Here is a 15,403-nt window from a genome sequence, read left to right as displayed (position 1 = left end):
GCCGCTAAACTTCCCGAAGAAGATAAGTGTAGAAGTTGCCCTAATAAGCAATCTGCTTCTGCTTATTATTTTATAGAATGAGCTAGATCAATGAAAGCTAGTATATATTTTGTTGCTATGGACAACTTCCCCACTTGTCCTCTTTAGGTGGTTTATTGCATCTTCCCCAAAGAGTTTTCCATTGTCACTTCCTGGTTCTGGAGGAAAACAATGTCTGACTACACAAATATGTAATGCTGTAATTAATGATTTAAAAGTAAGAACATGTCTGTTTCTTTAAATGTACTATGTACTTTTCACTGTATTTGCATTTTTGAAATATTACCCTGTTCTACCACATTCTCCCTCTTTCCTCCAGGGTTGTGCTACATTCTCTGTTGCATCATCTCTAAACCCATCTCGCATCTTGTTTCTACATGATCTGTCACTTTATCTACATATGCTTTATTAGACCTATGGACAGTTTTTACCTTAAACTTTGAGCATGATTAGAACATTCATTCCATTCAAAATTAAATATAACTCCATCATTTTCATCAGGGAAACCACTTTCCAAAACTCTTCACACAAAAGGGGGTGATTGGACAGTAAACAAAGAAAGACACTCTTTTTGAGTATGTGTAACTAATGGGGCGTGCACACGCTTCGATTTAGACACATTTTCAATTCGATTTTGCTTCTAGAAGCAAAGTCGAATCGAAAACGTGTCCAAATTAAACAGTGTTAACTGCCTTTGATCCAGATCCGATCCCAGGGAGCGTCACCGTGGCACCGGGATCGAAAGCAGAAATAGACTTGACAGGCTAGTGTACTTCTGCAGTTCCATGCTGCTTTATTAAAGCGCTGCGGAATATGTATGCACCATATAAGAAACTGTTAATAAATAAATAATCCTCCCTCCCCCCGCATGCTGTCCTTGCGCCGTCTGCCCCTCCCTCCTCCATTGATATTGAATCGGTATATACCTGCACACTTGCATGTTGGTGTTGCGTGCAATGGTGCAAAGGTAGTGTCATGACAAGGAACACTGTTGGAGCTGTAATGTGCAGCATGCTGAAATGGGACATCACAGTACCTGCACATTCAGATGCAGGTATTTATACAAGGTCATTTGCATATTATCGCAACTGTGATTCTGGCAACAGGTGCAAGGGCAGCTTCTGCAGCATCCACCTATGAATCAGTCCCGACTCCCAGCCCTTTGCGGAGTCCAGCAGAATGAGATTGCACTGAGTGACTCCCTGCAGCCAGCCCAGGCTTCAATATCTGTAGAGTCCAGTGAGTGCTGTGAAGGATGTGCAGGGGGAATTGGATTGTGATAATGGGCCTTATTTTGGTTCACTCTTTCTGACAAAATCCTTCTTAGATGGACAAAACCATGTGCACTGCAGGGGGGGGCAGATGTAAAATGTGCAGAGAGAATTAGATTTGGGTGAGTTATTTTGTTTCTGTGAAGGGAAAATACTGGCTGCTTACACTGCAATATAGATCTCACTTTGAAGTAAAACCCCACCCAAATCTAATTATATCTGCACAAGTTACATCTGCCCCACCTGCAGTGCACATGGTTTTGCCCATCTAAGAAGGATTTTGTCAGAAAGAGTGAACTAAAATAAGGCCCAATGTGTCGCATATGTGTAAGCGGCATTATTGAATGGCATTATGTGTATAAGGACATTACTAATGTGCATCATAATGTGTAAGGGGAATTTCTGTGTGGCATTATGTGTATAAGCGTGCTTTCTTGCAGACTCTTTACCTGCATGCGATTTTCCAATCTACACTGCTTACAACAAGCAAGGAAACTTGTTTGGTTAGTTTTCGCTGCACTTGTTGGCTGACATTCCTTAGCTGATAGCCCTGTACACAGTATACAAATATAACTCGTGTGGGCTGAGAAATTCTGTTACATACACAGTACCACTCCCCAGTCTTTTACAACCAAAGGACTTTACAAAACTCGTCAGTGACTGTTCAGGAAGGAAGGGAAATGGGTGTAAGGAACAACTGCTCTGGTGATTACAGAATTTAAAACTCACTGAAATGACTGGAAAACATTTGTTCACATATGTACATTATATAGCCTAGTCATATACAACGCAAGGTAAGCCTATTATTATTATTATTATTATTCATTATTATCATTGCCATACAGGAAACATTTGTTCTTCCTCAATAGCTCATATAGTAAAACACTTTAGGAATAAGAAGTTGTGTTATTTGGAAATGGATTACTTTGTAATTCTCACATATATCTTTTTGCCGACTTCCTTTACACTGGTTTGATAACTGTATCTATGTTCTGCTATTATACACTTTTATAGATATTCTATGCATATCCTATGTTTTACACTCTAATCTGCATATTTATGTACGTTTAAGTTCTTTATGTCCTGTTTAGCGATCAGAACGTAAAGCTAATATGCATCCATATGTTTACTGTACCATTTGTACCATCCCAACTGTCCAGCTTTTCCCACGGTGGGGAACAGTTGGTGCTGCCTTAAACATCCCATCATCTTACCCGTCCTTTCCCAACATGTATCACCTTAATACTTAAAACATCCACTTATGATAAACCTGAAATAATGACTCGGAGACTTAGGTTTGGCAGAAGTTGTTAACTGATTTATTTTTGTAGAATTTTGTAACTAATTTTTTGTTGATTTATTAATTGATTAATTAATGGTGGCCAAGAAAGAACGGCTATTAACTAAACTCCACCACAACTACCTACGTAACTGGCCTAACTCGTAACAAGCGGTATCCAACTCAACCTTGCGCCTTGACTACCCACCCCTCCGGGTGAGGTCGCTGACCCCGACACGGGTGTTACAGCAACATGCCTAAGTCAATGAGAGGTGAGTGCACCGAAAACAAACCATGTACGTAAACTCAATAACTAATATCTAACTAATTTATTAAAAAACTGCCGTTCTTTCCCGCCTATCAGCTAACGCGATTAAAACACAAAAACCCACCACTTCAAAACCAAACCCAAAAAAGGGGGAGGGAGGGTGGGAAAATCAGCAGGAAGAAGAGGAAGCCTCCTCCCCTTCCTGCTCCTATACTCCCTCTTCCTTGGCCAAACCCTCCCCATCCCATAGGATCCCCGAGTCACATGCTTGTCAGCGATGACACGCAGCTGAGGGATGTTTAACCCTCTACATGCCTATTGCAGGCACTCCGTTATTCTAAACATCCCATCATCTTACCCGTCCTTTCCCAACATGTATCACCTTAATACTTAAAACATCCACTTATGATAAACCTGAAATAATGACTCGGAGACTTAGGTTTGGCAGAAGTTGTTAACTGATTTATTTTTGTAGAATTTTTTAACTAATTTTTTGTTGATTTATTAATTGATTAATTAATGGTGGCCAAGAAAGAACGGCTATTAACTAAACTCCACCCCAACTACCTACGTAACTGGCCTAACTCGTAACAAGTGGTATCCAACTCAACCTTGCGCCTTGACTACCCACCCCTCCGGGTGAGGTCGCTGACCCCGACACGGGTGTTACAGCAACATGCCTAAGTCAATGAGAGGTGAGTGCACCGAAAACAAACCATGTACGTAAACTCAATAACTAATATCTAACTAATTTATTAAAAAACTGCCGTTCTTTCCCGCCAAAGCGGAGTTCTAACAGACTACCCCGCACCGCCACCATCTAAACTACAGACTCAATGACTATCAACAGATCCTCCAAGAACATAAAGAGGCCCTCATCAACCAGATGAACCCCATCAGGCCGGAATAGGTGTTTATGACCGAACCTGATCCTCTCGTGAGCGACCACCGCCCCTCCTGAAGCTACTACCCACCGGGCTATTGCCCCATTAAGTTTCTTCCTGGACTCATCGATTGCCCTAGGGTTAGTAACCCCCCTCCAACATAGCCGAGGAACAATAAATGACCAGACTATGGTACATGTGGGCCAGGCCGATCTAATGGCTGCCAGGTCTTCTAAAATCCAGCCTCGCAGATCTAACTGAGGCACCTTCCCGAGGTCGTTACCTCCCAAGTGAATCACTAGTACCGATGGTAACCCGTACTTGCGTGCGCAGCACAATAGGAAATCCTTAAGGGCCCCCCAGGACATGCCCCGCACCCCTAACCACCTAATCGATCCGATGCAGGCAGAGGGGGGACCCTTACCTGCGCTAGCTAGCCTAGCCGCAAAATAGGGTGTTAGACTGGACTGTTTAAATGGGAGCGCCTTTGCATATTTATGAGGATCTGCCAAAAAGAAAAAACAAATTTGGTATGACTATTCGAGGCACATTCAAAACAGTGCCTAAGACATGCTCCAATCACGATTGGAGCCATACCAGGACACAAAAGGAAAGAGACAAACAGGGGGAAGGGCAGGGTTTTGGAAAGGAAAGGGTTGAAAGGTGTACTCGGCCGGAGAAAAACGACTAGACCTGCTGAGGGACTTTTAATTAGACTATAGCTAAATTACGTAGCACCAGATTCAGTCCGTCAGATCAGGCAAAAAAGCGGGAAAACTCCGGACGCTGGCCCAACAGCAGAGCGTAGTTAAGCCCCGAGTAGGGTGGACATAGGGAAGGGTAAACAAATGACCATCCATCAACACGACAGTCACAAACAGACAACTCAGCAACACTTATGACAGCAGATGTGGCCTAATATATTTCTTGTAGCTCGCTGAGCGCCATCTCCCTAGGGATTTAATGTCCTTCACCGACCAGCCGGCCTCAGCTGCCGCAGTAGCGGCACCTATTCTAAAGGAATGCGTCCCGAAGTCCCGTGGTGACAGGCCCAACCGAGACAGGCAACGCCCCAGCATCCATCGGAACTGGTACAACGTCAGAGGTGAACCATCGTAGTGTAGTAGCCAGGATCGCCCTGAGGAAGGTCTCACTAGCATATACAATGTACCCAATGTTACAGGGCACACTGACTCAGGGACGACAGTGCCCATGGAGGACCACCTACCTCTGGCCGACTGGTAGGTCTTGGACCTTCTAATCCTAAACCACAATGTCCCTCCATCTAAGCGTATGTCAGACAGAAGGAGGGTCGCGTCCCTAGTCTTCGAGGGTGCAACTAGCTCGGATATCCTAAAAGCGCCATGGTAAGCCATGGAAAAAGCCAGCCTAAACAGCAGCGCCTCGAACGCAGAGCTAGCGCAATGCCCCACTCCTTCTAGTAAATCACTAAGAAGAGAGGCATTAATCGGCCGGCGACAGTCTGGAGGAGCTGGCACCCTCCGTGCCCAGCCCTTCATGGCCTTAGCGACTAGGAAACCCTTAGTAAAATCCGGCCGCCCTTTGATCCTAGCGAAGAAAGATATGCCCGCCAAGTACCTAGCTGCCACTGCCCTGGATTTTCCTGAACTATATAAAAACCAAAGGAAAGACAATAAACGCTGTTGACCCCGCCTACCTGGCTGCGCACCCCCTCCTGAGAACGATTCCCATTCTGCCCATGCCTGCCGATAGCTTCGCAGTGTACGGGGAGCCAAGGAGGACTCCGCTAGCCCCTCCAGTCGGGCTCGATCACCTGCCAAACATAAGAGGGGCAGGGCGTGCCCAACAGATCAGCATGAGGCGCAAGATCCCGAAAGCGCTGCCATTGAAAACGCGAAAGAGCGTCCGCTATTTCATTATCAATGCCGGGCACATGCTGAGCCCTAAACAATATATTATGGCGCAGACATTGGAGGGAAAGCTGCGCCAGGACTCTCAACACTAACAGGGATTTTGCCTTCTGGTGATTGATGGCGTGTACGGCGCTGAAATTATCGCACCAGAACAGCAGGCTCCTGTTCGCTAGGCGCGATCCCCAGATTTCCATGGCAACCATGATGGGAAAAAGCTCTAGCAGCAAAAGATCCCGGGTGAGGCCCTCACTGGACCACCCCCGAGGCCATACCTCCGCGCACCAATGCCCATCCAGGAAGCAGCCGAAGCCAGCCGCTCCGGCTGCATCCGTGTATAACTGAAGCTCCGAGTTTGCCACGGTCGGAGCGAGCCAAATCCGCACCCCGTTGAAGTCCTCCAAAAAACGAGGACCATGCCTTCAAGTCCCGCCGAATTTCGGCGGACAAGCGGACGCAGTGATGAGGCTTGATCACCCCGGCCGTGGCCCTCTCGAGCTTCCTGCAAAAAAGCCTGCCCATGGGGATGACCTTGCACGCAAAGTTGAGCTGTCCTAAAACTGACTGTGCTTGTCTCAGAGGGATCTTAGACCTACTCTCGCATTGCAAGATAGCCTCGCTGAGCCTGCCTACCTTATCGGCCGGCAGGCTGCAGCAGCCCTTCTCAGTATCTATTAAGATACCAAGAAAGGACAGACAAGAACAAGGGCCCTCAGTCTTGTCGTCTGCAATGGGGACCCCGAAATGCCTGAACAGCGATTGAATCTTAAGCAACATGCGGGCGCAGTGCTCGGAGCCGGCCGGCCCGATGCACAGAAAGTCATCCAGGTAATGGGCTAGGCCGCCCCCGTCAGATGAACTCTCGACACACCAGTGCAGAAAGGTACTGAACTTCTCAAAAAATGCACAAGAAACGGAGCACCCCATCGGCAAACATTTGTCGATGAAATACTCCTCTCCGATGCGGAAGCCCATGTACCGAAATGAACTGGGGTGCAGGGGGAGAAGCCTGAAAGCAGACTCAACATCTATCTTAGCCATGAGCGCCCCCTGTCCAAACGACCGAACCATTGCCAGGGCATCGTCAAATGACTAAGTCACCGAACAATATTCCTCTGGGATGGCGTCGTTGACAGAGAAGCCCGCTGGGTAAGACAGATGCTGTATAAGGCGATACTTTCCTGGGGCCTTCTTAGGTACCACACCAACCGGGGAAATAACCAGGTTCTCTAAGGGGGGGTGGGAAAAGGGGCCTACCATGCGCCCCAACTGAATCTCCTTATCCACTTTCTCCCTCAAAACTTCCGGGAGGGAACGAGCGGACTGGAGATTGCGATATGATCCACCCTTAACTTCTCCTTTAACTGGTAAAACAAAACCCCCCTTAAAACCTTCAAACAGAAAAAAGGCCGCTTCCCTATCTGGGTAGCGCTGAAACCAATCGGCCATGGCAGCCACGTTCACAGGCGAACGCGCCTTATCTAGGATTCCCGCCTGCCGCTGCTCTGGGTGTAGCGGCAGCCGCCCCTCTATTGGGGCGGGGGCCCCGAAAGCAGTTGGAGGCCGGGTGGTTCCCAGAACAATTAATGCAGATATGCCGAAAGCGACAACGCTGGCCCATCTGACAGGAGGAGTTATTAAATGCGAAGCATTTACCCTTAGATGCGCCTACTGCTGCGGGCCTATTTGTCGCAGCGAAACGACGTGCCGGAAGGGCCTCCTGCGTTGGTCGCTGTGAGGAGGGGGAGGCCGCGGGAGGAGCCGGAGGTGCGGAGGCAGCCTCCACCGCCCCCAACCCCATGCGCGTGAGCCCCATCCATATTTCTACATCCTTGCACCCAAGGTCCAGAATGAATAAACAGTCCTGCTTGCGCCGGAACTGCTCATCATAAGTTCGCCAAGCCGTGCCCCCATAGGTACGCTGCATCTCGTGGACCATGTGTATATATCTTATCACGTTCATGTGTTCGTCTGGCCGATCCTCCAAGTAACAGGCTGCGAAAACACAAAAGCCCGCCAGCCAGTTGTCATAAGACCTATAGGCTTCAGAGCCAATGCCGCCCTTATCCTTTGCAGCCTTGAACGCTTTCTTGGAGTCCTCGGTCAGACTGAACACGTCAACGTAGTCTCCTTTCTCAATTTTCTTCCTGCAACTTTCGCGCAAACCCCTGCACACTGCCGTATAGTCGCAGTGCACAACGGCGGGCAAATTTCTTCTCTTCCTCTCTCTACGGGATATAGCGGATAGCTTCCTGCGCTTGGACTGCTGTGCCCTCCTCCCCGCCTCCTTCCTGGCGTACCTAGCTGCCCGTTTGCGTGCCCTAGTGGAGCTCCCCACATCAGACCCGCCTGCTGAAGAGGAGGAGGAGGAGGAAGAATGGTTGCTTCCTGACCCGCTAGATGAGGTGCCCCGCCGAGACCCTGCATCGTCCTCAAACGAGGCTTCACCTGAGGAGTCCGGTTGTGCAGCCCACGTGTCGTCATCATCCGCGTCGTCGCTGGTGTCGACAGCGTCCGCCAAATCTTCCAAGGGTAGGGGTGTGTCATCGTGGTAGGCTTCATGGGACCCATGCCTCGGCCTGCTGGATCTCCTACGCCCCCCTGCTGTACGCTGTGCCTGCCCTGACGTGGAGGGTCGGCCCTCAATGGCCGCTACGGCAGACCCCATCTCTCTGACGGCCTGCATAAATTGGGAGTAGCCCTCTGCTGGCACCCCTCGGGACCCTGGCCCCCTCCTATTCCTACTATCCCTGGGCCTGCCGTCGGGGGAGAGGCTATCTGCCAAAGGCCCCAGGGCGCTGGCCATGGAGGAGAGGGCAGTGGACAGCAGTATGGGATCAAAAGCAGCAGCAGGGGGCGCCCTCGTGTGGCCTCTCCCAGAGCCCTCTGCAGAGCCTGAGCGACCAGCACGGTTAGCAGCACCCTGCCTCCTGCCCATGCTCCCCCAGCCATCCTCATAGCTCTCCCAATCTCCATGTTCCTGATCGCCCTGCAATGCCTGGCTGTGCCCCTCTACCCCCTGATCCTGGTCATCCCACCCCTGGTCCTCAAAAGGGGGGTCCAGTGAGCAGCTCCGCTGCCTATCGCCACGCCCCCTCTGGCTGGGCGCAGCGCGGCTCTGAGCGTGCTCTCTGCTCCCAGCCCCCCTGGCTGCAGCATGTCCCCTGCCCCTCACAACTCTGCCGCGCTGTGCGCGCGTGCCAGACGCTCGACTCGGCGCTGGGGGCAGCAGTGCCGCCCGCCCAGCGTCCTCGCCTGCTCCGGCAGCGCCGCCATGCCCGGCAGGTCCCCCACTACCGCGTGACGCGCCGGACCGCGTGACCCGGCCGGCGCGGCGCGATGACGCCGCCCCACCACGCTGCACGCGGCCCCCCCGCAGGCCGCGACGGAGCTCGCGCGGCCGTGTCAGGCGCAATGCCTCTACCGGCGCGCGTCACTCCCCGCGACCCGCGTCGAGCAGCGCCGGAGGCTGCAGGGCAAGGGGGGGGTCGCCCTCCTGTATATCGCTGCCCGCGAACGGGCCGGACGGCGAGCAGATCGCCGCGGTCGCAGGGCAGAGGAAGCCATGCCGCAATGCCTGACCCGCTACTAGGACACCAGGTACCTGACACTAACGCTTTGCTCAGCTTTTCCTACTCCAGCACCCCACGTCCTCCCTCTGGAAAATCAGCAGGAAGAAGAGGAAGCCTCCTCCCCTTCCTGCTCCTATACTCCCTCTTCCTTGGCCAAACCCTCCCCATCCCATAGGATCCCCGAGTCACATGCTTGTCAGCGATGACACGCAGCTGAGGGATGTTTAACCCTCTACATGCCTATTGCAGGCACTCCGTTATTCGTCGCTGCAGAGCAGGGAATGGATGCTGTGCGCATGTTCACTGTGTCTATTCAGAGAGGCAGAGGGGCTGGGGGGCATGGCCAGCAGCTTACACAGCACTGGCCATGCCCCCGTACTGACGGAAAAAGGGGCGTGGCCTGCGCCCGCGGCATCCCCATGAGACCACGCTTACTATGACACAGGCCAAGCTTTTTTTTCGGACGCAAATTCTAAAACTCAAGTGTTGGGAGGTATGCTACAGCAGTGTGCAATATGAACTAGATGAGATGCGATCTAGTATAAAAAATGATGTGCTGCACATACTGTTTTTTTTTATGGCTTGTGATGTAAACTTCATGAAAGCGCGCATCGCAAGCCAAAATAAACATGGTGCGATGTGAACTACATGCGATGCGGTTTGAACTAAAAGGTTCAAAACGCATGTGATGGTAGCACCGTGTGTGGGCACCATTAGTCACATTAGGAAGTGCTCTTATGTAGTATTATCCATTAAAGTCCATTTGGTGCTGCCGTTCAAGTCCAGTTCAGTGACACTGCTGTATAAATCCAGTCCGGTAATACTGCCATTAAAGTCCAGTGATACTGCAGTTAAAGTCCAGTCCAGTGATACATCTGCATAACTCCAGTCCAGTGGTACAGTCTTAAAGTCCATTGATGCTGCTGTATAATCCCAGTCCATTGATACTGCTGTATAATTTCAGTCCAGTGATACTGCTGTATAATCCCAGTCCAGTGATACTGCTGCATAAATCCAGTCCAGTGGTACTGTCGTTAAAAAGTTAATTGGTGCTGCCGTTAAAGTCCAGTGATACTGCCATTAAAGTCAAGTCCAGTGATACTGCTGCATAAATCCAGTCCAGTGGTACTGCCGTTAAAAACCAGTCCAGTGATACTGCTGCATAAATCCAGTCCAGTGGTACTGCCATTAAAAACCAGTCCAGTGATACTGCCATTAAAGTCCAGTCTAGTGATACTGCTGTACAATTCAAGTACAGTGATACTGCTTTTTAATTCCAATCCAGTGATACTGCTGCATAATTTCATTCCAGTGGTACTGTCGATAAAGTCCTTTGGTTCTGCCATTAAAGTTTAATCCAGTGATACTGCTGAATAAATCCAGTCCAGTGGTACTGCCGTTAAAGTCCTTTGTTACTTCCATTAAAGTCCAGTCCAGTGATACTGCTGTATAATCCCAGTACCATGATACTGCTGTACAATTCCAGTTCAGTGATACTGCTGCATAAATCCAGTCCAAGTGATACTGCCGATAAAGTCCATTGGTTCTGCCATCAAAGTCCAGTCCAGTGATACTGCTGTATAATTCCAGTAGCGCTGCCATGTGTTGTATATAATTCCAGGGGTGCTGCAATATGTCATGTATAATTCCAGGGGTGCCCCATGTGTGCCGTATAATTTCATGGGTGCTGTCATCTATCATAAAAATTCCAGGTGTGCCCATGTGTGCCCTATAACCCCAGGGATGCGGCCATGTGTCATATATAATTCCAGGGGTGCTGCCATATGTCATGTATAATTCCAGGGGTGCTGCCATATGTCATGTATAATTCCAGGGGTGCTGCCATGTTTTGTGTATAATTCCAGGGTGTGCACCGTGTGCCATATAATTCCATGAGTGCTGCCATGTGTCATGTATAATACCAGGGATGAGCTAAGTGTACCGTATAATTCATAGGGTGCTGCCAAGGGTCCTGTTTCAGTCCAGGGTGATGTTAAGTGTGCTGTATCAGTCCAGGGGTGATGCTAAGTATGCCGTATCAGTCCAGGTTTGATGCTAAGTGTGCCGTATCAGTTCAGGGGTGATGCTAAGTGTGCCGTATTAGTCCAGGGTTGATGCTTAGTGTGCTGTATCAGTCCAGGGTTGATGCTTAGTGTGCCGTATCAGTCCAGGGTTGATGCTAAGTGTGCCGTATCAGTCCAGGGGTGATGCTAAGTATGCCGTATCAGTCCAGGTTTGATGCTAAGTGTGCCGTATCAGTTCAGGGGTGATGCTAAGTGTGCCGTATTAGTCCAGGGTTGATGCTTAGTGTGCTGTATCAGTCCAGGGTTGATGCTTAGTGTGCCGTATCAGTCCAGGGTTGATGCTAAGTGTGCTGTATCAGTCCAGGGGTGATGCTAAGTGTGTCGGATCAGTCCAGTAGAGCTGCTAAGTGTGCCATATCAGTCCAGGGGTGCTAATAAGTGTGCTGAATCAGTCCAGTGTTTGTGCCACCCACTTGTGTCGCTTAGTCATCCATCTACCTCGGTGCAACCTTTTTGGCCTAAAAACAACATTGTGAGGTGTTCAATGTTCAGGATAGACTGAATATGAGTGGATATTAATGTTATTAAGGTTAATAATAGCGTAGGAGCAACAAAAAACAATTCTGTAAATTTAGCAGTATTTATGATTTAAAATAAAAAATACAGATCCAAAATCCAGAAGGGTAATGAAGTGCCCGGTGCACACCCCTATATTAGACAATGCAACAATGAAAGCTAATAAGAAATATATATGTCAAATTGCATGGTAGTATTTTGTACCCTGTGCAGAGTGGGGTCATTTGTAGACAATGTAGAAGAGGCTGGGTATAGAAGATTGTTGATTATCAGCGCGTTCAGTCTGTGAATTGTGTATAATCAAAAGACTTAAGAAACAGAAACAACAGCTAAATTACAGGGGCGGGCAATTAATTTACATGGCTGTGTCTGTGAATACTAAGCGCTACTTCTTCCATTGGTTATGTGCTATATTTGATGCATAAAATATTACAGGGAACTGTTAACGGATGAAATAAATGCTGCTGCAGCTTGGCGCACATAGAAACAAAAATAATATGTTCTGCAGGATGGTCTGTGGGGCACAGCTTTCTGCGCTTATGAGACCTGAATAGAAATAAATCAGAGGATTAATATGCTTCAAATAAGGATTAAGAATTTGTATGTATTAAATTGATATATGGGGCACATAAAGATGTCTATAAGCTGTAAGATATATATATACTGCCATGATTTTCAATGTTTACCTTTCCAACTTGTTCAACAAATGCTAAAACTGAAGGGGTGTGGATCATTAGGTCGACATGGGTTAGGTAAACAGTCAAAAGGTCGACATGTTTTTTTTGTAAACCAATCGTCCCGAATGTCGACACAGTCGACATGGACACTGAAACGTAGCACTGCGTCCCCTCGCTGTGCTCGCCATGCCTCGGGCACGGTGCCTCGCACACTATTTTATTCTCCCACCATGCCCTAGTGGATGGTAGGGCATGAAATACTGCCTGTCGGCACATGTCGGCTCAAAATAATGCGAAAAACCCCATGTCGATCTTTTGACTGTTGACCTAACCCATGTCAACCTAATGGCCCTGTCGACCTAACCCATGTCGACATAGACTTATGTCGACCTTCCTGCATGTCGACCTAGACTCTTGTTGACTTAAATGTCGACCTAATGACTGTGGACCAACATGTTGGTGACCCAATGACCATATCCCAACTGAAAGCAACAATAAGTTTAAAGGCAAAACCAAGTTGGTTTAACCTTTAAACTATTTGTCCCTTTTAATCCAGTGACTATCCCGTCTAATTTGAGTCAGGTCCACAAATCTTAACCCTAGAACACATACAGGGATAATGAAGTAAACCAAAGAAACAAAGAAATGACTGCTGCCAAAACAATGTATGTGTTCTAGGGTTAACCAGGTCATACACTACTATGATGTATCACAGCAGTGTATGGGCCATCCGACCCCTTTGACCCGCCCAGGACCTTCCCAGGTGGCAGGATTGCATGCAGTGCATCACATGTGGTCCTTTCACATGCAATGTATTGCATGCAATCCCGTTCCCTGCTGCTGGGAGGGGGGTCCGAGTCTGAGGATCCTATACGATGCGCACAGGACTGCACATCAGATCGAATGTCAAAACATCCGATTTGAGCCGATTTTTCAGCCCCCACCGTTGGGAGCGGGTGAAATCGGACCAGTGTATGGGGGCCTTTACTCTAGTACATTTGGCATTGAGAGTAGGAAGCAACTACTCATACTTGACTACCCTCCTGGCTGGAACAGCCCAGAGGCTCACAAAAATTGGGTGGCCCTCCTGGAAAGGTGGGCAAGTCTCATACCTCCTCCCAGATTCCCCTCAGCCCTAGAAACAAATACCAGCGATCATGGCACTCCCCCTGAACGTCAGTATTTGTCCCCTACACCCAAACTGCACATCAGTGTCTGCTCTCCTTGCTTCTCCCGGGGAGGAGCACAGATACTGTATGTAGGCAAAGTATGCAGCTACTTCCCATGCAGGTGTGCAACCGGAGGTAGCTGGTTCTGAAGAAGCATTTCCGGGAGATTGTAAAAGCAACACCTTTGTGTGCAGGGGTAAAGTGGACGTGTACTGCGGCATCTGAGCGTTGTTTTAGTGTTTTCCATTCATAGTTACTCAGTGGGGAAAAGAAACTGTCATTTTACATGGTATGGTCATGTATTGTGTTCTACTACAGCGGGTGATCTATTTACAAAGCCTAGGATGGAGATAAAGTGATTGGACATAAAGCATACCTCCCAAGTGTCCCGATCCAGCGAATTGTGCCACTGATATTGCCCCTGATATTGGCATGGCAGCACTGATATACATGGGCACATGACACCACTGTCACTTTGGGAGAAGCGCTATCAGTGCACATTACAGGCGCTTATACCACTTCTCCGCCCAAACAGAGCATCATACATCTACCCCTTTATCTCTCTCCATTTCATTATTCTCCAAGCATTGATTCATATGCCCCAATGACTGTCTGATAAATTCATGTGTGAAAGCATCGTTTATTTTGTTCTAAAGTGCTTAATTGCTGTTGATATTTAATAAGAATATGAACTATACGGATTTAGAGGAAAGCCCAAGTTATACCCTCCCCAGAGACCTCACATGCCACCTTTGAAATGACCCCTTTTTGTGAATGCACTCACGTTTTCCTGATTGACACAGATATGAATAATTATTGGAAACTAGGGATGGCCATCGACCACTAATAAATCATAATCATCGATGGTTTATGGTCATTGTAGAATAGTTTTTCCAACGATGGGAGAGAATCAGATGGTTCTCCTCTATCCATGGCACAGCATAGCCAAATAGTTTTTTTTAATTCTCCCACAAATGCAGGGTTACAGAGCATAGCTCCGCCCCTGACACTCATGAAGCCCCAGCCCCAGGTCCTGATTGTCCCACGGGCCAGTCATTCAAATAAAATAGATGACCATTGATAGTCAAAAACATTGATGATCATCTATTAAATATTATGCTGCCATTGATGACTGTTTGTACTATTGCCATCGATGGCGTCCAAAATGTTGGCCATCCCTATTGGAAACAATGCAGTTGGGCAAAGTTACAGTCTTACAGGTAAAAGGATATGGGAATGCCAGCTCTCTGGAGCATGGGCCTTTCAGAGTTGCCACCATGGCCCTAAGCAGGGCTATTTTTCAGCAGGCTCCAGCAGGAACTGTGGCCCTTATTCTAGTTCACTCTTTCTGACAAAATATTTCATAGATGGACAAAACCATGTGCACTGCAGGTGAGGCAGGTGTAAAACCCCACCCAAATCTAATTATCTCTGCACAAGTAACACCTGCCTCACCTACAGTGCACATGGTTTTGTCCATCTAAGAAATATTTTGTCAGAAAGAGTGAACTAGAATAAGGGCCACAGTTCCTGCTGGAGCCAGCAGAAAAATAGCCCTGGCCCTAAGGGTATTTGACCATGATCCCCCACAGCGTGGTGACATGCAGCTTTTGCAGAGAGGTGGCATAGCCAAGATCAGCACAGTTGGAAGGTAAGATTTGTGTATTAACCATATGTGCTTGCTTTCCCATAATGTCTGGGAAGTTCCCATATTATGGGGAGCCCTACAAGGATCACCGGGCACGTGACCCA

General features: G+C 48.4%; 1 protein-coding gene across 3 annotated transcripts in view; it reads left to right on the top strand.

Moving 5' to 3' along the window:
- SYT16 (synaptotagmin 16) overlaps positions 1–15,403 on the top strand; it is a 118,188-nt gene that overhangs the window by 44,454 nt on the left and 58,331 nt on the right. For 2 of the 3 annotated variants that reach the window (XM_083166439.1, XM_083166438.1), the window contains exon 1: positions 1,973–2,104. The exons of the other annotated variant lie outside the window; for it this stretch is intronic. The gene's annotated coding sequence lies outside the window, so the exon portion shown is untranslated. Of the gene's footprint in view, positions 1–1,972; positions 2,105–15,403 lie in introns of those variants that run through there. 3 annotated transcript variants of the gene reach the window in all.

Source organism: Crinia signifera, chromosome 12 (genome assembly GCF_055691185.1).
Source record: "Crinia signifera chromosome 12, ASM5569118v1, whole genome shotgun sequence".
Taxonomy (NCBI): Eukaryota; Metazoa; Chordata; class Amphibia; order Anura; family Myobatrachidae; genus Crinia; species Crinia signifera.
Note: the sequence above shows the minus strand (reverse complement) of the source record. Positions and strands in the feature narration are given on the sequence as shown.